Here is a 24,490-nt window from a genome sequence, read left to right as displayed (position 1 = left end):
TCATATAATGTTTTTAAAGGGGTTGAAGCAGTCAAAAGAAATAAAGAATGCAAGAGAATGAAATCAAGCTGCCTTCAGAGGTAAATATGTTGTAAGTAAATAGTAATATGGGTAAAGATTTAGTTGTATTATTTTTCTTTAAAAAAATTTTGACAAATATTATGTCATTAATTTGAAAGGTAGCAAAACTATGCTAATTCTTTTGAGGGAGAGAAAAGACAAGATATAGTGGTAAAGAAGTTTGGTTAGGTAATCTTCATGAATAAAAACTTGACCTGTGGGTTTTGGTGGACAAGTAGCAGGCATTTCTCAGAAGAACTATTCCAAATTATAGTTACAATAGCTCAATTTCTGAGCCATCATGGATAACCCAGATCATGAAGAAAAGCTCATTGAAAGCAGCTCTCCGAAAATATCAAATCTCTGTGATACTCAAATAACTATTTCTAGCATTCACCGTTCTTTGGATGAAATGATTTTAAATAACTCTTCCACACCAGAAATCAATATTAATTGAAATTTTTAAAGTGATTTCTCCAGATTTCAGCCAACATTCACAATCCCGTCCTCAGGCCCTTCTCTCTTCTCCCTGATTCTTAACTTCTCTGAACACTTTTTGTATATGTCTATCTTGTGAACTATATTTTTGTAAACATTCTTATGGGAGTATAACTGTCTAAACCTTAAATTTACAGCCTGATGAAGTTTCATTAAGTGACCATATCTCTGTAACCACCACCCAATAAACTAGAGCAATAGACTATTACCAAAACCAAAAAAGAATTCCCCAGTTCCCCACCAAGAAGTAATCACTATTCTGATGTCTATCACAAGATTTTAGGTCCTCTTTTGATTGTTCTGTGAATGGAATCAAACAGTTTCATTCATGTATCTGACTTTTGTACAATATTATGTATATAAGATAAATCCATTTATCAATAAAAATTTCCATTGTTAGTGTCATACTAAAAATATTAATTCATTCAACAGCTCAGGATATATTATGTTGATATGAGTTTTCAGCTATTAACAAAAATATAGCCATGAACACATTTCTGTTGGAAATACATTGAAAAATGTAAATGTTAGTTCACAGAATATGAAAATATGAAAATAGTCAACTTTAGTAATGTCAAGTTCTCCAAAGTAGTTATGTCGACTTAAACTACCATTTATCTACTAGAGTTTCAATTTTTTTTTAAATCTTTGCTTATGTTTGGTATTCTCAAGGCTTTTGTTGGCTCATTTCAATCTTAGCCTTTTCAGTGGGTAGCTAGTAGATGCTCATCATGGTTCTTATTTGCATTTCTCTGATGATTAATGATGTTGAAGAGCTTTTTATATGCTTGTTAGTCAATTGTGTGTTCCCTTATGTAAAGTACTTCCTAAAATTTTTGCTGATTTTTAATTGGATTGACTGCTTTCTTTCTGAGCTTTTGGATTTCTTAGCATTTTCTGTATACAAGTGCTTCCTTGGAAATATGTATTACAGATAGAATCTCCTTCTCTGTGGTTTGCTTTTTTTCATATTATTAAAGATTTTTTCACTTGAAATTCTATTTAAATAGAATATTTTAAAACATTTTAAATTGGCAATATTTTCTTAATGATACTTGAGGGCTTTTTTTGTGCTTGGTTGAAGAACTCTTTGCCTGTTCCTAATTTAAGCATTTTTCTGAAAATTTTCTTCTAGAAGTTATATAGATTTATGGTAAACAAACAGATTGTTTTGGTATGGAATTTATTTAAAGGTATGAGGCTTTCTTCCCCCCAATTACTCAGTTGATTTTACACCTATCATTTAAAAGATCATTTAGCATTTTGTAAGATTTCCCTGGTGGCTCAGATGGTAAAGCGTCTGCCTACAATGCAGCAGATCAGGGTTCAATCCCTGGGTTGGGAAGATCTCCTGGAGAAGGAAATGGCAACCCACTCCAGTATTCTTGCCTGGAAAATCTCATGGATGGTGGAACCTGGTAGGCTACAGTCCATGGGTTTGCAAAGAGTCGGACAAGACTGAGCAACTTCAGTTTCACTTGGCATTTTGTTGCATTGGAAATTTTGTCATATATTAGGTAAATTTGTTTGATCACTACCACTCTATATTGATTCCTTATAAAGTTTAATACCAACACAGGTGAGCTCTCTAGCTTTGGTCTTATTCTTCTTTGAGACTATTTTAGCTTTCTCTTGTCCTTTACATTTTAATATATATATTTATAATACATTTATCAATTTTCTCAAAATTTCCTTTTGAGGAAAGGTTGAGATTTTAATTGGAATTGCAGTGAATCTTTAGTTCAGTTGGGAGAGAATTGCTTTTTCTGTTATTTTTATAATAGTGAGCCATTTAATCCTTGAATATAGAATATCCTTCCACTTATTTAGCTATTTTAGTTTTACAGATTTCAACATAGAAGTATTTCACTTCTTTTTTTTTTTTTCCTTTATTTTAATTTACAATACTGTATTGGTTTTGCCATACATTGACATGAATCCACCACGGGTGTACATGCGTTCCCAAACATGAACCCCCCACCCACCTCCCTCCCCATAACGTCTCTCTGGGTCATCACCGTGCACCAGCCCCAAGCATGCTGTATCCTGCGTTGGACATAGACTGGCGATTCGATTCCTTCATGATAGTATACATGTTAGAATGCCATTCTCCCAAATCATCCCACCCTCTCCCTCTCCCTCTCCCTCTGAGTCCAAAAGTCCGTTATACACATCTGTGTCTTTTTTGCTGTCTTGCATACAGGGTCGTCATTGCCATCTTTCTAAATTCCATATATATGTGTTAGTATACTGTATTGGTGTTTTTCTTTCTGGCTTACTGCACTCTGTATAATCGGCTCCACTTCTTTAGTAAGATTTATTCCTTGGTGTTTATTGAAGATACTGTAAGTAACATTTTTAAATTGAAAAAATTTTTAAATAAAATCAATGTAAAATTTGAACAAAATATATAAAAATTATTTAAAATTTTTTAATGTTAGATTATAAGAATATCATTTTAAGTAATCAACTCCATTGAAGTATTACTTATATAACCTAAAGTGTACCACTTCTATATGTATATAGTTTGATGAATTTTGTACTATTTTACATTCCTACTTATAGCAAAAAAGAGTTCTTTTTCCATCTTAACACTTAGTATTATCAGTCTTTTAAACTCTAACCATTAGGATAAGTGAGTAATTGTATTAATTCAATTTTAATTTGAATATCCTAGATGAGTGCAGACATTATGTCCTTTCACATGTTTATTGGCCATTTGTATATTTTCCATTGCAAATTCTCTAAGTGTTTGCCATTCTTCAAACAATTGGATTACTTCCATTATAATTATTTATCTTATTATATACGTACATATACCAACACATCTATATATATATAAACACATTCTATTAGCTTTGAATATGATTTTAAATGTAACATTCCTGTAGATGTTGTTTATCACAGTCAACAAATTCTCTAGTCCTAGTTTGGTGAGAGTTGTATTTTGTTTTTAAACATGTAGGTGATGAATTGTATTGAATACTTTTTTGTAGGAGATGATCTAGAATTGTCTCTTTTATTCACTGAATATGATATCCAAATATTGCATCGACTTTGAATTCATGTAGTGAACTCCACATGGTAATAATACTTTATCCTTTTCAATTTGGATTTCATTTTATGAAATGTTGTTAAATATAGTTTCATCTGGTGGCTCAGACGGTAAAGAATCTGCCTGCAATGTAGGAGACCTGGGTTCGATCCCTGGGTTGGGAAGATCCCCTGGAGAAAGAAATGGCAATCCACTCCAGTATTCTTGCCTGGAGAATTCCATGGACCAAGGACTCTGGCAGCCTATAGTCCATAAGGTCGCAAAGAGTCATACTTCAGTGACTTCACTTTCATATTCATTGTGGATATTGAAATATATATTTCCCTTCTGTATTGTCTGTTTTGGATTTTATTTTCAGAGTCATTGGTTCAATTCAATCATTCAGTCATGTCCTACTCTTTGCAACCCCATGGACTGCAACATGCCAGCCTTCCCTGTCCATCACTAACTCCCAGAGCTTGCTCAAACTCATGTCCATCCAGTTGGTGATGCCACCCAAACATCTGATCCTCTGCTGTCCCCTTCTCCACCTGCCTTCAAACTTTCCCTACAGCAGGGTCTTTTTCCAATAGTCAGTTCTCATAAAATGAGTTGCAACATGTTTCCCCCTCTTTGATTTTCTGCAGGACTTAGCATATGATTGGTAAATGTTCTTAAAATATTTAATAGAATTAATCAGTGAAGCTTTTGGGGTTTCTTTGTAGGACGATTTTTAAATATACATTTTTAAAAATAGATGTAGGTCTATTTGGACCTTTTCTTTTTGTCTTGTGTCAAGGCTAGTAATTTGTATGTTTCAAAGAACTTGCCAATTTTGTTTCTCATTTCAAATGTACTGGGAAAAATTTGATCAAAGTATTCCATAATTTCCCTGTACATGAATATAGTATTTGTAGTGGCTTTCCTCTCTTTCATTTTTAATATTGGTAACTAGTGTTTTCCCCTGAACTTTTTCTTCTTCAACCATTATAGCTGGAGATTTGCCTTTTTTTTTTTTCAGAAAAAAAAATATTATTTGGTTGTATTGATTTTCTCTATTGTTTGCTTGTTGTTTTAATTCATTCATCGGTTTGGAACCCTGCACCATCATGCCCAATTATAAAACCAAGCAGTTAAAGACTAGGACAATAGAGTCACAGATTCAGTGTCTGGTATATATTCCTGAGTTGTTTGCAGATATTATAACTTCCATCATAGAAAGCAAGCTAACTGCATTATGATCAGACTGTAACCATTACATATTGTTCTTCAACTTGGGCAGTACTGGACCTGTGGCTAACTAGCACAATTCCAAGAACTGGCCTAAAGAGAAAGGGATTAACATTATTGCTCATCATCTATATCTTTGTGAGTATCAAAACAATTGTAGCTTTTAACTGGTCAACACAAAGAAATAGAGGAAAACAAAAGAATGGAAAAGACTAGGGATCTCTTCAAGAATATTAGAGATACCAAGGAAACATTTCATGCAAAGATGGGCACAATAAAGGACAGAAACAGTATGACCCTAACAGAAACAGACGATATTAAGAAGAGGTGGCAATAATACATAGAAGAACTACACAAAAGAGATCTTAAGAAACCAGATAAACAGGATGGTGTGATCACTCACCTAGAGCCAGACATCCTGGAATGCAAAGTCAAGTGGGCCTTAGGAAGTATCACCATGAACAAAGCTAGTGGCAGTGATGAAATTCCCACTGAGCTATTTCAAATCCCAAAAGATGATGCTGTGAAAGTGCTGCACTCAATATGCCAGCAAATCTGGAAAACTCAGCAGTGGCCACGGGACTGGAAAAGGTCAGTTTTCATCCCAATCCCAAAGAGAGGCAATGTCAAAAAATGTTCAAACTGCTGCACAATTTCCCTCATCTCACATGCTGGCAAAGTAATGTTCAAAATTCTCCAAGCCACACTTCAACAGTATATGCACCAGATTTTCAAGTCGAAGTTAGAAAAGGCAGAGGAATCAGATCAAATTGCCAACATCTGTTGGATCATAGAAAAAGCAAGAGAATTTCAGGGAAAAAAATATCTACTTCTGCTTTATTGACTACATTAAAGCCATTGACTGTGTGGATCACAATAAACTGTGAAAAATTCTTCAAGAGATGGGAATACCGGACCACCTTACCTGACTCCTGAGAAATCTGTATGCAGGTCAAGAAGCAACAGTTAGATCCAGACATGGAACAACGGACTGGTTCCAAACTGGGAAAGGAGTATGACAAGGCTGTATATTGTCTCCTTGCTTATTTAACTTATATGTAGTGTACATCATGTGAAATGCTGGGCTGGATGAAGCACAAGCTGGAATCAAGATTGCCGGGAGAAACGTCAATGGCAGTGCAGATGACACCACTCTTATGGCAGAAAGCAAAGAGGAACTAAAGAGCCTCTTGATGAAAGTGAAAGAGGAGAGTGAAAAAGCTGGCTTAAAACTCAACATTCAGAAAATTAAGATCATGGCATATGGTCCCATCACTTCATGGCAAATAGATGGGGAAACAATGGAAACTGTGACAGACTTTATCTTCTTGGGCTCCAAAATCACTGCAGATGGTGACTGCAGCCATAAAATTAAAATTAAAAGATGCTTGCTCCTTGGAAGAAAAACTATGACCATCTTAGCATATTAAAACACAGAGACATTACTTTTTGACAAAGGTCTGTCTGGTCAAAGCTATGGTTTTCCCAATAGTCATGTATGGAGGTGAGAGTTGGACCATAAAGAAACTGAGCACTGAAGAATTGATGCTTTTGAACTGTGGTGTTGGAGAGTCCCTTGGACTGCAAGGAGATCCAACCAGTCTTAAAGAAAATCAGTCTTGAATATTCACTGGAAGGACTGAGGCTGAAGCTGAAACTCCAATACTTTGGCCATCTGATGTGAAGAGTGCTCTTTGGAAAAGACCCTGATGCTAGGAAAGATTGAAGGCAGGAGGAGAAGGGGACAACAGAGGATGAGATGATTGAATTTCATCACTGACTCAATGGACATGAGTTTGAAGCAGCTGTAGGAGTTGGTGATGAACAGACAAGGCTGGCATGCTGCAGTCCATGGGTTCGCAAAGAGATGGACATGAGTGTTTCACTGAACTAAGATTTGGTTGACTGAAAGAACCAAGGGTGGAAGATGGGAGAGGAGACAGCAATGCAATCAAAATAGAATTTTAGCTCTCCCTCAAACAAATACCTGGGTAGGTGGCCCAAAGTTGATATCATGTTCCATAGTATCAAGAACTCAAGCTGCTTAACTCTCATTGTTTCCTATAGCACACCTCCAGTGGTCTAAATGGTAACATTTACAACTGAGGTGGTTTGGTTAGAGAGCAGTTAACACTTCACACGTTGTCTAGTAAGGAAGTTTCCCAGAGGCTGCCACATTACATTTCTGCCTAGACACCACTGGCCAAAACTTATTCACTAATTGCAAAGGAGCTTGGGAAATATAGCAAGCATTTATTTGGTAGTACTTCCCATATGGCAATCACTGCTCTTAACTCCAGTGATCCACTGTTATGATAACAGATCTGTTCTCTCTTTTTCTCCTTCTGCTGTTTTCATGATTTCTACCACTGCTGACTAAGCCTTCTCTCTGCTATGGCTGCTGAATACCGCTGGTATCTATCTTTCCGTGCTTTCTGTTTGTTGCCTTCTCTCTGCATATCCATATGTCAATCTTATTGCAATACCTCTATTTATATGCTTTAGATCAAAACTCTTTAAGGAAGAAGATTTTGATTGTTTTACAAAATTATCACACACTGGAGAGTGCCCCAACTGGGCAGAGCTGCCAGGCTAATTCATACCCTACTATCCTGGCCAGCAGAGAGGGCTACTTATACTTTGACTACAAATTCAAATTTTTTTCAGACCATAAAAACTGCTTTTATATTCCACATGTACTACAAAGGATACATTAAGAACAAACGTGTACTATGAATTTTGTTTAGTTTTCTAAACCACAGGTAATCTTTCTAATAGTTTTAGCATAGAAAATTGAAAAGGAAAAGACACTAATTTCAGCCTGTTAAAAGTCACTAGCCAGATGTTGTAAAAAAAACCACTAATGAAAGGTCTCCCTGGGGACTTTCAAAGTTTCTTTATATTCAACCTAATGCTCTTAAAGAGAATATCACATTTCATTGACATACAAGGCATTTGAGTTAAATTAAAAGGTTTGAAAAAATACCCTTCTCTGAATTGAAGTCTAAAAGACTGGTTTTGAAGTTTACCTGCTTTTCTAGGACTTTTACTTCTCTCTGCCATCAACTGAGTAATTTTTCCCAATTTGACTTGATGCCATTCAAACTTTTTAATTAGATCTATAGTTGGATGTTCAGTTCAGGTGAAGCTGAGTCAATAGTCACATTTTTTAAGTCTATTCGAGCATCAAGAAGTAAGCAGCTAAACTAGAAGTGAATTTATTAATAAAGTCTAAATAAATGTTCTTTTTTTTAGAAATCAGAAGGGGGACTAAGAAAAATAATAAGATTTTAACTGCTAGGCTTTATGAAAATCAATTGTTAGTTGCTTTCTATGTATTTGATTCAAGGAGTAATTTATGAATATAATCTGGGGAAAACAAAATTTTAAAAGAAGCAGCTTGTTTTAAATAGACCTGGCATAGTTGCAACCTTATCTCCATGAGTAACTCAACATTTTCTTTTTCCATTTTTTTCTAAAACCAACTAATTTGCAGTTACAATTTTCTTTCTGAACTATTGCCTGTAAAAACTCACTTCCTGGTTATTCATAGCAAAATGATTCCTTTCCCCACCCCCATCTGATTCTGATGTGATGAGGTAACTTTGAACAGTTGTGCACATAACTCATTTTCTTCACTGCTGGGAAAACATGAGTTTCTTGAGGGGAAGGGGGAAATCCTTTTTTAAAAACTCAACAGTCAGTCTGCTGCAAGTTCTTATGTTAAAGGAAAATGAAACAAAATTTAAATTCTTTCTCCTGTTCACCTTCATTTCAAAGAAAAAGAGGGTGTTCAGCCAATGCTATGGTAAACATCGCTTAGAAGACTGCTTTATTCCTACAGAATTTGGGAGAAACTGTTGGAGAGACTACAAATATTAAGAAAATTACCAAGACAGTAAGGCTACGGAGGTAAAGAATTTTAAGATGAAATCAGAAAACAGCGACTTTTGTGAGAACCTCTGAGTACAGTATATCTTGAGTGACTGTTTCATACGGGCAGGCGGCTTCTTGCTAACACGTTGAAAATAATCTTTCCTGGTTTCCGTACTGTTCTTTTTTCTGGACCCCAAAATGAGCCGAGTTATAGGGGAAAGTGACAGTAATTAGGATATTCAACAGGAATTACCTGAGCTGACAACTCCCACAGGGAAGATGGCAAATGTCGGGGCAAAAGCCGGGAAGTTACATGGGCTTGTGAACAGGAAATTGACACCTCTGTGCCAAGTCTCTGCTGACTTCATTGGGAGAAAAATCACTGAGAACCCAGGAAAGTGTTTTACACATTAAAGTGCATGTTTGACTCTGAGAACACTTATCTTTCTGCCTGTGAACCATTATCCTCCCTGTCCTTCTTACCTCACACTTCTCTCCTGTCACCCACCTGCCTGTTTATTTTACCTTGGCCTTTTTCTTCACTGACTGTTCTAGTCTTTTTATGTGTCTCATCATCTTAGGTTTCCCATCTTGCCTGTGTACTTTGTGCTCCATTAATGTTTCAGTGCATACAAGTAATCCAAGGAGGAGAGTTCTCAGATCATGTAATCTAATTCAGCATCTCTCCTCTCCCCTAAGTAAATGACACTTACAGTGTCTTCTAACCTTGGTGGAGTTCCACATCTCCAAATCAGGGGGTGAACCCAGGCAGCTGCATTTATATGCTTCCGTAAATTCTGGGAAAAAAATGAAGTTGAAAGAGAGATTTAAATGTATACATACATACATCAGAAAGGGCCAAAAGAAAGATATTGGCTTGCCTTTCTTTCAAAAAAAAAAAGCCAGAAAAATATACACTGGAATCATTTCATCCAATGGAAAAACTACACCTCATTTAAATCCCCAAATCAACAACAACACAAAAACACTAGCAAAACTTTCACAAGATGGTGTTATCTTATGTTATAGAATAATTGCTATTTCTGTTCTCACAAAAAATTGTAGGTTTACTTTCCAATTCCAGATGTTCAAATTTCAGTTTAGGACATTCAGTTCAGTTCAGTTCAGTCACTCAGTCATGTCTGACTCTTTGCGACCCCATGAACTGCAGCACGCCAGGCCTCCCTGTCTATCATCAACTCCCAGAGTTCACTCAAACCCATGTCCATCAAGTCGGTGATGCCATTCAGCCATCTCATCCTCTGTCGTCCCTTCTCCTCCTGCCCCAATCCCTCCCAGCATCAGAGTCTTTTCCAATGAGTCAACTCTTCTCATGAGGTGGCCAAAGTACTGGAGTTTCAGCTTCAGCATCATTCCCTCCAAGGAAATCCCAGGGCTGATCTCCTTCAGAATGGACTGGTTGGATCTCCTTGCAGTCCAAGGGACTCTCAAGAGTCTTCTCCAACACCACAGTTCAAAAGCATCAATTCTTCGGTGCTCAGCCTTCTTCACAGTCCAACTCTCACATCCATACATGACCACAGGAAAAACCATAGCCTTGACGAGATGGACCTTAGTTGGCAAAGTAATGTCTCTGCTTTTCAGTAGGCTATCTAGGTTGGTCATAACTTTTCTTCCAAGGAGTAAGCATCTTTGAATTTCATGGCTGCAGTCACCATCTGCAGTGATTTTGGAGCCCAGAAAAATAAAGTCTGACACTGTTTCCACTGTTTCCCCATCTATTTCCCATGAAGGGAAGGGACCAGATGCCATGATCTTCGTTTTCTGAATGTTGAGCTTTAAGCCAAATTTTTCACTCTCCTCTTTCACTTTCATCAAGAGGTTTTTGAGTTCCTCTTCACTTTCTGCCATAAGGGTGGTGTCATCTGCATATCTGAGGTTATTGATATTTCTCCCACCAATCTTGATTCCAGCCTGTGTTTCTTCCAGTCCAGCGTTTCTCATGATGTACTCTGCATAGAAGTTAAATAAGCAGGGTGACAATATACAGCCTTGACGTACTCCTTTTCCTAGTTGGAACCAGTCTGTTGTTCCATGTCCAGTTCTAGCTGTTGCTTCCTGACCTGCATACAGATTTCTCAGGAGGCAGGTCAGGCGGTCTGGTATTCCCATCTCTTTCAGAATTTTCCACAGTTTATTGTGATCCACAGTCAAAGGCTTTGGCATAGTCAATAAAGCAGAAACAGATGCTTTTCTGGAACTCTCTTGCTTTTTCCATGATCCAGCAGATGTTGGCAATTTGATCTCTGGTTCCTCTTCCTTTTCTAAAACCAGCTTGAAGATCAGGGAGTTCACGGTTCATGTATTGCTGAAGCCTGTCTTGGAGAATTTTGAGCATTACTTTACTAGCATGTGAGATGAGTGCAATTGTGCAGCAGTTTGAGCATTCTTTGGCATTCCCTTTCTTTGGGATTGGAATGAAAACTGACCTTTTCCAGTCCTTTGGCCACTGCTGAGTTTTCCAAATTTGCTGGCATATTGAGTGCAGTACTTTCACAGCATCATCTTTCAGGATTTGAAACAGCTCAACTGGAATTCCATCACCTCCACTAGCTTTGTTTGTAGTGATGTTTTCCAAGGCCCCCCTGACTTCACTTTCCAAGAAGTCTGGCTCTAGACTAGTGATCACACCATCATGATTATCTGGGTCGTGAAGATCTTTTTTGTACAGTTCTTCCGTGTATTCTTGCCACCTCTTCTTAATATCTTGTGCTTCTGTTAGGTCCAGACCATTTCTGTCCTTTATCGAGACCATCTTTGTATGAAATGTTCCCTTGGTATCTCTAATTTTCTTGACGAGATCTCTAGTCTTTCCCATTCTGTTGTTTTCCTCGATTTCTTTGCATTGATCACTGAAATAGGCTTTCTTATCTCTTCTTGCTATTCTTTGGAACTCTGCATTCAGATGCTTATATCTTTCCTTTTCTCCTTTGTTTTTCGCCTCTCTTCTTTTCACAGCTATTTGTAGGGCCTCCCCAGACAACCATTTTGCTTTTCTGCATTTCTTTTCCATACATATATATTTGTTGTGAGCTATTGTTCAACTCCTGCTAAGCGAATTGTCCATAGCTTTGTTTCCCTTACATAATCTTTTACCTCCATTAGCTTACTTTGCCATGCAGCAACATGGTAATTATAGCCAGAAATACTAAAATAAAATTTATGATGGGCCAAAATATCCCCAAGCCTCTTTTTTCTTTTCCCCTTAACAAAACATTGCCACCACTCCTGCCAAGGAAGTTGTAAAGAAAAGATGGTGGGGAGAGTGAAAATAAATGTGAGATTTCAGACCAGGGCATAGCCTCAGTGTAGGGACTTTCATTCACACTGGCAATGTAAACATTCTCTAGAAACCTCAGTGGTCAGGATTAAGCATGTTAAGAATGAAGATTACCAAGTCATGAGGAAAACAAAATCAGAGCTTTGACAATGTCAGAATTTCTCTTATGAAAATAAGGGTTCCTAATTCTGTTTCTGAAACCAATAGTAGTGTACCACAAATGTAATCAAATATTCTTTGAGGGGTCAGAGTGAAGCAATTCAAAATGATTTGGGAAACATTGTTAAATAGGTTTCTCTGCAATAGAACTTCTGTCTACCCTTAACAAGTAATTCCATTCTGAATTGTCAAAAGAGTGAAAATTAAAAAGTAACTTTTTCCAAACTAATTGTGCTTAAAACTTCTCGATCACACAAAACATATTAACCTTACCCAAAACACAAGTGCCCCAAAGAGCACTTTGGAAAGTGGTATATTTGAAGTCACGTAGTTTTAGATATCAACATCTATATTGAACACACTAGGTATTTATCAAATTGATTAATATAAGGGGTATCAACAGATATAAAACCTAATTCAAGCATCACATTCCTAAAAGTGAATCAAATAAACCAATAACAAATTTATTATAGGTCACATGCACTCTGCAACATAATTATTGTGTAGTTATAAAGCAATATTATAAATATATATTGTGCTTTAGGGGAAATGTTGGCCTTTATTGCTTTCCATTGTGCTTGTTTTCATAACAAAATGTAATGTGAACAACTACTTCATTAATTTTAAAACATTTGCATCATAATTCTTTCATCTCTCCTGGTGCTTACAAAATTTTAGAAATTTTTCTCCATTCAATGAAAAGGCAAAGTGGCTCAAAATGGAAAGATTGTCTTGCCTCCAAGTACTTATCAAGAAGCCATTCAGATTATTACCTATGTCATTAAATTGGCAGTTGAAAAGTCACACAGGAGTAACAAGGAGCTTCTTTCTCCTTTCTGCATTTTTCCTACGTTATTGTGGTCCAATATCAAACCCAGGGTCTCTTTCAGATGTAGAGTTCCATAATAAACATTGAAGTCACTGAGGCAGTTTATTCTTACAGGATAAATACTACATACAACATATGTCATTCTACAACCCTCATGGCAACCCAAAATTAATTGAAATCATACATGAGCTAAAATCTGAAGCATAGCTCCATGAGAAGGTAGCATTTTAAGACATTTACATTTTTAAAAGGGAAATCATTCCTTTACCTAGAAAACATAAATAATCTGGGAAATTTTGGAGACAACTAAACTTTTTCCAAAGCAAAATTTTTCACATATATTAATTTTCACCTGTCTTAAAAAATAAAGATTTTCAATTCAATAATCACTTGCTAAAATCTACAACTTTCTTTAAGGCTAAATAAATGAGGAAGCCATCTTGTTTTTCCACATCACTGGCTCTAGCATGCTATAGAAGATCACCATGACAACAGGAACCGGCTTGCTTGGTGTGAAGACAGCAGTGGAGTCCTCATTTCCTAAATGCATGTTTCCGATAAAGTTGAATCACCAATTAAAGGCCTCCTTTTTTGCCCTTAGGGGCTTCAGAGATGCAAATGGTGTCAGGAAGGCTATCTGGTCAGCTGCTACACCTGGTAACTCTTCCTGATTATCTAGAAAATAAAATGACTCCCCTTTAAAGAAAAGTATTTCTGAATCGAATTGAATAGGAGTTAATATTCAAAATTGAAAGACTTGCTTGTGAACTTCTCTCCTTGTTATAACGACTGATTGCATTTTAAATGCCCAAAAAAAGAGTATTCTGAGTGTGTTTTTAAGTATCTTATTACAGAATGAGATACACAATGTTGTTTGTTAACACTTTGTCAATAATTATGTGAATAGCAAACATAAAACTGTAATAATGAAAACTAATATAGATTCTTTAAAAGATATGAAAAAGTGTAATGATGACAGAACAGTAAAATTTAAATTTTATTTTGAATATGTTCATAAAGAATACCTTTATAATTTAAAGCAAGAAAATATAAAAAGTTTTTAAAGATCCAGATTCATAAAAGAGATTTTCCTGACATTTAACTAGTAGTCAAACTACAAATATCATTAATGAGTTTTGACTGTAAGAAAGGAAATGTGTGTCTTCTTTAGTGAGTAAATAAACTGAAAATTTTAATGGAAGCATTTTTAAATGAATAATTTCTAAAATAGAGACCAGTATTATTCTTTGGATACAATGATGAGTAACAATAACTAATATTTTTCATCTACCTCCATAATATACATTATTCTACATATTTCTCCTTTCTCAGTCAACTTGATAAATACATTATTTCAGGTTTAATATTTTTACTATCCTTATTGGTAAATGAAATACTAAAAATATCAAAATTATGTTACTCAGTATATTTCTGATTTTTTATAGTAAGAAAAGGAGGATATGAGATTTTCAACAAAATTAATTTTCAAGTGAAACTGCACATTTCTACTATAAGCATATGATAAAGACATACATTATCAAATGTTGCTATTTAGGAATTATATGCATAAATTTAACAATGCACACTAGCCAATTTTCTGTAATGTGTGTTTGTATATTTAACTGTTTCTTTGTATAGCTAATTAAATGTTTGTTGCAAAGTCTCATGGGAAGCTCATTTGCATATACCTTGTTATAATGACTAAACACATTTTCACTAAGTATTGCCTGATGAATAGATATTTCACAAATGCCTGGCATAGACACAACAACAAACTATGGACACATGTCATTATTACTGTAGTTCATCAGCACAACTCTCCATGGTTCTCTCTGCATAATTGGACTCATTTAGGAACCGCTCATTTGCTTATGAGTGGTAACTAGTGTAGCACTGCATTTTAATTTTAAAAATTTAATTAAAATAAGAATTTGTTCAGTTTTTTACATATTTGAATATGTATAGATATTTTAATGTGAGTGCACATGCACGTCTGATTCTAGGAGAATATGTCATATCAGAAAATAAATTGTCAAATTCAGATATAAACTGAAATAAAAATAAATAACAAACAAAAATGTTAAAACTGTATCTTCTTCACACAGTTCTCTTGTGAGAACTATGTGAGGTGATCCATGTAAATAAAATGACCATCAACAGGAAGGCTACAGTAAGCATTAATTTCCTTCTTGCTTTTTCTCTAAAATGAAAAAATTAAAGTGACCTAAAAAGAACAGTAGGTAACTTTTTAAGTTAATTATTTTGGGAGACTCACAAGGTAAATTGGCATGGATGTGAACAAAGATTGCTTAGTTTTGGTGTGATCTGAGTTTTGCAGCCATGCAACATTATAAAAGCAGACGTCATTATGCCTCCTTCCACTTCCCATGAGTAATGGATGGACTGATTAATAAGCCTTTAACGCATTCAATTAAATTTTTTGCAATCTAAATTTCATTTTGTTATTTCTACCTTTCTTTCACATATTTCTACCTTCTTTAAATATCTGTCCTCACGGATGCTCTCACATCTCCCAATTTAGCATCATCTGTAAATTTAATTAAGTGCTTTTTCTGTCGCTTCTTGCAAATCATTAAAAAGCATACTAAATTAAACCATGACTAACTCCTACTATATCTCACACTGTCTTATAATGTAAAGCATTTTACTTTACAAAGAAGAGAATTACCAAGTAATATTTTTAAAAAGTAGGTGTTATACAGGTATTTCATTTCTGCCAATGGAAAGAACCCTGAGCATTTCTTTCTAGGAAGCCACTATAAAATTTTTAAGTTATGGCCACCATAATTTTGATATATGAATAAATTATGTTAAATCAACTTGACTAAGATGACTAAAGACACTTAAATCAACACTTTTATATACATATGTGTAAAACTATTTTTTGAACTGTGGTGTTGGAGAAGACTCTTGAGAGTCCCTTGGACTGCAAGGAGATCCAACCAGTCCATTCTAAAGGAGATCAGTCCTGGGTGTTCATTGGAAGGACTGATGCTAAAGCTGATACTCCAGTACTTTGGCCACCTCATGCGAAGAGTTGATTCATTGGCAAAGGCTCTGATGCTGGCACGGATTGGGGACAGGACGAGAAGGGGACGACAGAGGATGAGATGGCTGGATGACATCACTGACTCGATGGACATGAGTTTGAGTAAACTCCGGGAGTTGGTGATGGACAGGGAGGCCTGGTGTGCTGTGATTCATGGGGTCGCAAAGAGTTGGACACGACTGAGCTACTGAACTGAACTGAACTGATGTGCATTAAAGTATATGACAATGCCATATATCAGTGCACGTGCTAAGCTGCTGGGAGAAATAGACTCTGAGGAACGCAATTCACAGAGAGAAATTAAGGAAGTTTCACTTCTTTGGTGTAATTTTTTTCAATTTTTTACAATGAGCATGATTTGCATGTTTTTTTATTATTTTTATTTTTTTAGTATTTATTTACTTGGCTGCACCGGATCTTAGCTGCAGTACCCAGGATCTTCAGTCTTCACTGTGGTATGCAGGTTCTTTATTTGTGGCATGTAAACTCTTCCTTGTGGCGTGTGGGATCTAGTTCCCTAACTAAGGATTGGATCCTGGCTCCCTGCATTGGGAACTTGGAATCTTAGTCACTGGACTACCAGTGAAGTCCCCTACACGTGCTTTTAAAAAGTAAACCTTAAAAAAAAATAAAAATAAAAAAATAAGTAAACCTATTTTTATATATTATAGAATGTTCCTGCAGGATCTGCCTTCACTATCCCAAATGTGGCACTCAGAATGAAGTCACACGAAGTCACTGATAGAATGTCATTTTGCAAGTTCAGACAAGTTGTTATTGTGCTCTGTGTGCTTATAGCTGTCATGTCCACCCCTTTGCGATCCCATGGACTGCAGTCCGCCAGCTTCCTCTGTCCATGGGGATTCTCCAGACAAGAATACTGCAGTGGGTTGCCATTTCCTTCTCCAGGGGATCTTCCCTACCCAGGGCTCAAACCTCGGTCTCCTGCATTGCAGGCAAATTCTTTACCAACAGACCCACTGGGGAAGCCCCCAAATTGTCATTACAAAACATCAAATTTTGTTCATCCAGTTTATCAACAAACCTATCTTGAGAACACACTACATGTGAAACATTTTGCTAAGTAGTATGGCGACCCATTCCAGTATTCTTGCCTGGAGAATTCTGTGGAGAGAGGAGCCTGGCAGACTATAGTCAATGCGGTCACAAAGAGTTGGATGGCACTGAGTGACTAACACTTTCACTTTCACACTTGGAATGTAGAGTTGATTTACCTGGAAGCAGTGTGGTTAGTGGCTAAGATGAAAAGCTATGGCTTTAAAAACTGCTAGGTATCTGGCCTTCTGCAAATTAATTGACCTCTCTGAGTGAACCAGAGATCAAATTGCCAACATCGGCTGGATCATTGAAAAAGCAAGAGAGTTCCAGAAAAAACATCTATTTCTGCTTTATTGACTATGCCAAAGCCTTTGACTGTGTGGATCACAATAAACTGTGGAAAATTCTGAAAGAGATGGGAATACCAGACCACCTGACCTGCCTCTTGAGAAACCTATATGCAGGTCAGGAAGCAACAGTTAGAACTGGACATAGAACAACAGACTGGTTCCAAATAAGAAAAGGAGTATGTCAAGGCTGTATATTGTCATCCTGCTTATTTAACTCATGTGCAGAGTGGCTGGATGAAGCACAAACTGGAAATAAAGATTGCTGGGAGAAATATTAATAACCTCAGATATGCAGATGACACCACCCTTATGGCAGAAAGTGAAGAGAAACTAAAAAGCCTCTTGATGAAAGTGAAAGTGGAGAGTGAAAAAGTTGGCTTAAAGCTCAACATTCAGAAACTAAGATCACTGGCTCGATGGATGTGAGTCTGAGTGAACTCCAGGAGTTGGTGATGGACAGGGAGGTCTGGCGTGCTGCGATTCATGGGGTCATAAAGAGTCGGACACGACTGAGCAACTGAACTGAACTGAGCGTCAATTTCCTCAACTTACAAACTTACAAATAATAGTATCTATCTCATAAAAGACCCTGAATGCTGGAAAAGATTGAAGGCAGGAGGAGAAGGGGATGACAGAGGATGAGATGCTTGGATGGCATCACCAACTTAATATACATGAGTTTGAGCAAACTCCAGTTCAGTTCAGTTCATTCGCTCAGTCGTGTTCAACTCTTTGCAACCCCATGAATCGCAGCACGCCAGGCCTCCTGTCCATCATCAACTCCCGGAGTTCACTCAGACTCACATCCATCGAGTCAGTGATGCCATCCAGCCATCTCATTCTCTGTCATCCCCTTCTCCTCCTGCCCCCAATCCCTGCCAGCATCAGGGTCTTTTCCAATGAGTCAACTCTTGGCATGAGGTGGCCAAAGTACTGGAGTTTCAGCTTTAGCATCATTCTTTCCAAAGAAATCCCAGGGCTGATCTCCTTCAAAACTCCAGGAGATGGTAAAGGACAGGGAAGCCTGGCATGCTACAGTTCATGTCCACAAAGTTAGACATTACTTAGCAACTGAACAACAAATATCATAAAATCATTGTGAGGATTAAATTAAAAATTTTTTTCCAATTTTTGTAAACCTGTATAACATACCTGGAACTTTGTAAGAGAACTATAAATGTAACAATTTTTTAAATTAATGAATTCAATACAAAGTTATTGAGAGATAGTATAAGCTGTCTAAAATCATTTTGGAACAAAGTAAGTTGTAAATAAGTACTGTAGACTGAATATTTTTATCCTCCCAAAATTCACATGCTAAACTGTAATTCCCAACATGATGGTATTTAATGGATGGGGAGGGAGCTGTGGGAGTGCTTAGGTCATAAGGGTGGGTCCTTGTTGAATGGTATTAGTGACTTTATAAAACAGACCCCCAGAGAGCTTTCTTGCTCCTTCTCCCATGTGAGGATTCAGAGAGAAGACAGCCATCTGTGAAATAGGAAGCGGGCCCTAACCAGACATGAAATCTGCTGCTGCTATTATCATGAAATTCTCAGTGTCCAGAATTGTGGGAAATAAATTTATGTTGTATATAAGCCACTGAGTTTATGGTAATTTATTAGAGCAGCCCAAACAAACTAGGAGGACAAGCCAATAAACAAATACCACATTGCAAATAAAGAAACAAACAAGAGCAGCTGAATCAATTGTAGTAAACAGTCCTGATAGAGTTTACAGTTTAATTAAATGGAGAAACAAACCAAGTGAACTGTGTAACACAATGCGCCACATCACAACAATCCTTTTCATAAAGCCACTGGAAATAGAAACAAGTGATCAGTACTACCTGTGAAGGCAGACAAATTTTCAGGAAGAATATGATATTCTTGCTGAAGTATAAAATAAGAATATGACAAAAGTCCTGAAAATCATGTAATGTAAGAGACTTCTATGGTGGTACAGTGGATAAGAATCTGCCTGCTAATGCAGAGGACATGGGTTCAGACCCTGGTCTGGGAAGATTCCACATGCTTCCAGGTAACTGAGCCCATGTTACCACAACTACTGAGCCTGGGTGCTGCAGCTACTGAAGCACATGTGCCTAGAACTTGTGCTCCACAAGAGAAGCCACCACAAAGAGAACCCCATGCGCAGCAACTAGAGAGTAGCCTCTACTCTCCACAACTAGAGAAAGTCCTTGTGCAGCAATGAAGACCTAGCACAACCAAAAACATAAAATTAATATTTTTTTAAAAAAAAAACATAAAGAAAATAAAATTTAAAAACAAAGAATTGTTTTAAAAAATCATGTAAGGTCAGGCTTTTCATGCATACTTTTTCCTGTGTTTATAGGTTCAAGCCCAAACTGACTAACCCTGGAATAAAGTATCCAATACAGTCTGGCTCCAAACTATCTTTCCAGTTTCCTCTTTTTCACTCCACCTTAACATCCATTAGAATTTCCTCCAATATCCCTGCATTCTCTTATTCAACGTTGGTAGGCACAGATATGTCTTAAAATGCAGAATGTTTCAGATATTAGAAAAGTAATTCAGTATCCAACTTTAGATTGCTGACATCTTAAAAAGTAAAGATCCTAAAGTGAAGTCGCTCAGTTGTGTCCCGACTCTTTGTGACCCTGTGGATTATAGCCTACCAGGCTCCTCTGTCCATGGGATTTTCTAGGCAAGGGTACTGAAGTGGGTTGCCATTTCCTTCTCCGGGAGATCTTCCCATCCCAGGGATCAAACCCATATCTCCCGCATTGTAGGTAGGGGCTTTACCATCCGAGCCACTAGGGAAGTCCTTGGGTAATGGCATGCAATGAAACACATCAGTACACCTGCAAAAAAAATAAATTTATTCACCTCATGCCAGTTCAGGTAAGATTCTCCTGACCTAAAATCAAATCAGACCAGGATTGATTGATAGATACCAGAAGAGTTAGGAAAAACTCAGAGTTTATATAAGTTTGGGGACTGTGGAGTTGTGAATAAGGGATTGTTGATCCCTGTCACCCAAATATGCAATGCTCTTTTGTTCCTCTATAAAACCTCAGTTATTAATGCTGCTTCTGCCTTCCAAACAATTCATCCTTCAAGACCCAACTCAGATATCATCATCTTGATGAAGATAATCTATGACATCCATGACACATCTCTGGATCTCATTAGTACTTTATGAATCCCTCTCTTATTGTTTAGATGACACTGAACATTAATTATGTGTTTAAATGTTTGTAACTACCTCTTAACCATAAGCTTTCAAAGACAGGGATTGTGTCTTTCTCTTTTTAGTATCCTCTGTTCATAATACAGCATCTGGCATATGGAAAATAGTCAATATTACTGGCAGAATAGAATGAACTTATAAGCACTTAAGAATATAAAGCAAGGATGCAATATACAAAAATCTATCATCAAATTTCAAAGGACAGAAGTCATAAGAATAGTTCAAACTAAAGGTTATAGAAAAGTAATTAGAAAAAGTTTCATTTCTACATATATAGATGAGGAGGGTGTTTAGGAAGTGGTAACAGAAAGAATATGTTTATGAAGTGTAATGCAGACATAAAAGTCTAATTAAGGAAGCAATCATATAAGCTGGAGGGAACAATTCATGTTTGAGACAAATAGGAGATAAGGCAACAAAAAGTGAATGCTGCTAAATTAAAGAGAATTTGGAACTCTGCAATAACAGAGTCTGTGCTCCTTCTATAGTGCATCAGACACCAGTATTTTTACACTTCTGTACTGGACTAGTGAAAATGAAGTAGAATGGGCAATAAATTCTTCCTTTCTGATATGCTGTGTTTTGGCAAGAAAACAATTTATACTGACTAATAAGCAAAATAATTTTTAGGTGGATGGTTGATGAAGGAAATCATTGCTCATTCCTGCACACTGAACCATAAAAAACAAATACAGTTAAGTTGATTTGAAAGTGAGGCAGTAAAATCAATGAAAAGGAGGTTAATCGTTTTCTAAAGAAAGAAAAAAGGATAGCTGATAAATGAATTTTTTAAATACTTTAGTATTTTATTTCAACTCTAGGAGGAACAAATATACTGCCAAATTGCTGAAATGAAGATGATGATACAGAATTTCCAAACCTAATGGGAGAGAGAATGTGAAATTTTCCAATATTTTCATTGGTGATCTGGGTTATAGATTTAAAAAAAAAAAAAAAAGAAAGTATGTTGTGTTTTGTAGAAGAATGCTAGTTATTAAAACTAGTGTTACTTTTTTTCCCCAAAATATGTTGTCTGCAATATTAACGGTATATTTTTTTCTAGATTAAATATTAGTCGAAATCCATATTTCCAGAACAACAGACCTGAGAGCAGGCCTGGACACTTCTGTACATGTTCCTTGGTGAATCCTTCACAGAAATCTCTCTTGCACCACCATTAGTCTCTGATCTATCATGGGGCTTAAATACTGACCACCAGAAATCATTGTATTGAGTCTTCCAAGGTTCCATATATTGGGTTTTTCTAGGCAAATACAAATATTTTCCAGAAAGTAGTCCTTTCAATCCCTGTAAACTTTGATAGTTTATCATGTATTCATTCACCAATTCATTCCTGACCAGCTGCAGTGTTGAAGGTTGTGAGAAAGGATTAGGCACCTCCTCCAAAATTAAACAAAAGGTGAGAAAGCAGATGCTGTGAAGAGGGGTAAAAAAGAGACAAATTTCACTGTGTTTCATGAAATTACACATTCCTAAAATGCCAGCACCTCTTTCCTTGCAGTGCCTGGTTTAAAAGCAAACGGAGTTGACTCTCTGTTAATCATAAAATGGGACAAACTAGGAGCCTGGATCCCTCAACCTGCCTGTTAATTTCAGTATTACCCTACCTGACCCTATGGACTCTTTTCAACTGTTCTCTTTTGGAAAACATTTTGGATTCTCAGGCAACTCTTTAAGAGAGTACATTGTGAAGCCACTTACCAAAAATTGTATATCACATTTACCCAAAAATGTACATTTTTGAAATTAAAACAGTAGTAAACATCTTTTTAATTGAGATATACTTGACATATTATATGCTTCCCAGGTGACTCAGTAGTAAAGAATCTGCCTGCCAATGCAGGACATGCAAGAGATACAGGTTTGATCCCTGGGTTGGGAAGATCCCCTGGAGAAGGAAATGACAACCTACTCCAGTAATTTTGTCTGGAAAATTCCATGGATAGAGGAGCCTGGCAGGATATAGTCCATGGGGTCGCAGAGTCGAACATGACTGGGGCACACACACACACACATAATTGACATAGAACATTATATTAGTTTCAAGTATATAATATTTGTATGTACTGTAAAATGATCACCATGATAAGTCTAGTTAATTTCTACCACCTTATATAGTCACATAATTTTTTCTTGTGATGACTACATTTTAAGATACTAAGTAATTTTCAAATATAAATGTAGTATTATTAGCTATAACCACCATGCTGTAATTTTATCTTATTTTATAACTGGATGAAAGTGGTCTAAAGGTACAAACTTTCAGTAGTAAACAGCTATCAGCTATAAGCAAATGTTTACATTAAATTAGTGGGAGTGATTTCCATTCTTAAGTAAAAGCAACAGTGCTGAATTCTTTAGAGGTAATAACACCAATAGATTAAGGATTGATTAAACTCTGGACCCTATCCATGTTAGCATGAACTTTACTATAATCTAATTACATGTCAATTGATATTTAGCTCATATTAATTTAACTGCTGAAAACCTTTTGGAAATTAGAAGAAATAAAAATAAATCTGTTATACTAAATTTAATTGAAGGCACATTCAGGAAAATGTTACCTATGTATTTGAGTAATATAGCCTGGTTAATCTCTCCAATCACTTTCTTATGTATTATGAAGAGCTTTGAAATTCTTTAAACAGAATCTGGTCAGTTTTAAGCATACATGTATTTTTATCATCTTCCATCTCACAAATTCAGATTTTCGTTATATTTTCTTCTGTAAATATCTAGCACAATGTCATGGTCACCCTGAAGTCTGGATAATTTTATTTTGATTGCATGAAGATAAGGAATGAAAAGTAGTCTGCAAATCTTGGAGAAATATATCTCTTTTTCAATTATCTCTCTCTTTTCCTCATATACATACATATACACACAACATAATACATACATGAACACATGCATTAATTCAGAGACTTGCAAACACATACGATTTTGTTAACTCATTTACACCCTCACCTAATCCTAAGCGGGAAAGTGAAGTCACCCAGTCATGTCCGACTCTTTGTGACCCCTGTGGACTGTAGCCTCCCAGGCTCCTCCTTTCATGGGATTTTCCAGGCAAGAATACTGGAGTGTGTTGCCATTTCCTTCTCCATCCTAAGCAGAATAAATGATTTTTGCAGAGATAAAGATCAAAAACTGTTACAACAAAATAATGAGGAAAAAAAAAAAAGAAAATCAGAGGAAGATCACAGGCAGGAAATCCTACCTGAGGGACACAGATATCACTGGGCCAAGCCTTAGTGCATAGTTTCCTAATAGCCAAAGCAAAGAAACAATATGATGGATTACAGGGCTATCATTTTCTAAAAAAAGAAAGCACACTAGTTCATCAACAGAGGCAAACTTTCCTATCCCTGACTTCGAAGACGAATTTGTCAAAAGGATCTTTATATGATGACAGTGAGCTCCATAATGTCCTCCATAGCAATTTTACAAGCAATATAGAGATGTTCCGCATGGCTATTCTTTATAGTACTCTGACACCAAAGCCAAGTGCGTGTTGAAACTTGTGGTTCTATAAAGGCAGAGTGGGAAGTGAGGTGGGGAATAGACAGAAAAAGGAAACATTGGCAAAATAAAAGGCACAAACATGCATGTTTCTGCAACATGGCTTAATGCAAACTTATGCTTAAACAATGTAGAAAACAAGAGTGAATACTTATAATATCTTGTTTGAATACCAGTGCCTTTCCAAGTTTCTGGCAGAAGTTATATGGTATATTATATAAGTGTATTAAGTTACCAGACACATACA

The sequence above is a fragment of the Ovis canadensis genome, chromosome 8, assembly GCF_042477335.2.
Source record: "Ovis canadensis isolate MfBH-ARS-UI-01 breed Bighorn chromosome 8, ARS-UI_OviCan_v2, whole genome shotgun sequence".
NCBI classification, from domain to species: domain Eukaryota; kingdom Metazoa; phylum Chordata; class Mammalia; order Artiodactyla; family Bovidae; genus Ovis; species Ovis canadensis.
The sequence above is the reverse complement of the archived record's forward strand: the minus strand, read 5'-3'. Positions refer to the sequence as shown.